Genomic DNA, 2,347 nt, shown 5'->3' on the forward strand with positions numbered 1-2,347 from the left:
AAGGTCAAGGAAGAAGAAGAAGGGGGGCTCTCCTCCCTTGCTTCCGGTGGCGCCGGAACGCCACCGGGGGCCATCATCATCACCGCGATCTTCACCAACACCTCCGCCATCTTCACCAACATATCCATCACCTTCCACCATCTATATTCAGCGGTCCACTCTCCCGCAACCCGATGTACCCTCTACTTAAACATGGTGCTTTATGCTTCATATTATTATCCAATGATGTGTTGCCATCCTATGATGTGTGAGTAGATTTTCGCTGTCCTACCAATGATTTATGAATTGCTATGATTGGTTTAATTTGCTTGTGGTTATGTCGCTGTCCTATTGTGCCCTCCGTGTCTTGAAAGCGTGAGGGATTCCTGCTATAGGGTGTTGCAATACGTTCATGATTCGCTTATAGTGGGTTGCTTGAGTGACAGAAGCATAAACCCGAGTAAGGGGGTTGTGGCATATGGGATAAAGGGGACTTGATACTTTAATGCTATGGTTGGGTTTTACCTTAATGATCTTTAGTAGTTGCGGATGCTTGCTATAGTTCCAATCATAAGTGCATATGGTCCAAGAAGAGAAAGTATGTTAGCTTATGCCTCTCCCACATAAAACTTGCTATCGGTCTAGTAAAGTAGTCAATTGCTTAGGCACAATTTCACAACTCCTACCACCACTTTTCAACACTCGCTATATTTACTTTATTGCTTCTTTATCTAAACAGCCCCTACTTTTTATTTACGTGCTCTTTATTATCTTGCAAACCTATCCAACAACACCTACAAAGTACTTCTAGTTTCATACTTGTTCTAGGTAAGGCGAACACTAAGCGTGCATAGAGTCGTATCAGTGGCAGATAGGACTTGAGAGAATATTTGTTCTACCTTTAGCTCCTCATTGGGTTCGACACTCTTACTTATCGAAAGATGCTACGATTATCCCCTACACTTGTGGGTTATCATGCGACACGTTGGGTTTGGCCCCAAACAGTGCACAAACACGTGGCAGGAGGGCTGCGTATGCCAGTTCGCCATGGTGACTAGTCAATCCAATGTCCACCTCGCGCAATTACCGCACATCGTGGGGTCGTGGGACTGTTGCAGTTAAGGTTAAACGGTAACTTTCTGGCATCGTGCCTTTGTTTCGCACTTCTCCCTTATAAATAGGGAAAAGCGGAGTGGCACGGTTCACCTTTCGCTTGCTTCGCCCTTCCATCATCTTCCTCTGCAAGCCAAACAACGATCCCCCCTCCCTCTCTCTCGTCTGCCGCCGTCCTCCGCATCCCTGCCGCGGAAATGGGGAAGAAACCCACAGAGAAAGGAAAGCCGATGGTCGTGGTGAAGGAAGTAGCCACTGAGGGGATCAAGAGGGTAGCGGAGCTGAACAAGAAGCGGAGGGAAGACTTCGTCTTCCTTCCGTCGAACCTGGGCAGCCCAGTTCTTCAAGCGAGGTATGGATATTTGTGGGGGAGGCCTATTCCGAAAGGGCATGGAGCGCCCAAAGTTTTTGCAGAGGGGAAGGAAGATCCTCCTGACTCGTATCGACTTTTCTGTGCTTACTTTATCTGCGGCCACTGTCCCCCCTTCTCCAAATTCTTTGAGTCGATCATGGCCATATATGGATTCCACCTCCATGAATTCACACCAAATGCAATGGCGACCATAGCCATTTTCGCGCACTTGTGCGAGAATTTCATCGGAGTCACCCCCAATGTGGATTTGTTCCAGCATTATTTTGTTCTGCGGGTGGAGAACAAAGGTCACCCCTCCGGTAACATTTGTTGGATGTTGCGGGTGGCGAGGAAACTCTGGGATTATATCCCCGGGAGGCAGGATGAGAGGTGGGAGGAGTGGAGAGGGGATTGGTGTTGGATCCAGGATGAGGAAGCTCTTGATTCCTATGAAGCACGGATGGAATGTGTTGAGCGCAGAAAGGAATGGAGCGCTCATGGCCTCACTAAAGATATATTACGCCCGACAATTAACAGGATTACCCGTTTGAAGGCTGCCGGGCTAACCATTGAACATGTGGGGGCAGATTTTCTTGTCGGTAGTATTTCGTCGCTGCAGGAGAGGGACATGCCCGCCTGGTTGTATGGCGATGCTGGCGATAGGATGAGGTTGCTCCCAGGATTGGCCAACAACTTCTCAGTTTATGGCCATGCCTAGTTATGTGACCAATTGTTTGGCCGCTTCGAGCTGTTCAAGCTCCCGTCAACTGTTATCCCTCTGAACGTCAATTCAGCCCGGGACCAGATACTGAAATGGATGTCGGATTGCAACTCTCAAGGGGTGGTAAGTGATTGACGACTGCCCACCCTTGATGAAGAGCTCCAGTGGTCGAGCACCCTGGT

This window comes from Triticum aestivum, chromosome 6B (assembly GCF_018294505.1).
Source record: "Triticum aestivum cultivar Chinese Spring chromosome 6B, IWGSC CS RefSeq v2.1, whole genome shotgun sequence".
NCBI classification, from domain to species: domain Eukaryota; kingdom Viridiplantae; phylum Streptophyta; class Magnoliopsida; order Poales; family Poaceae; genus Triticum; species Triticum aestivum.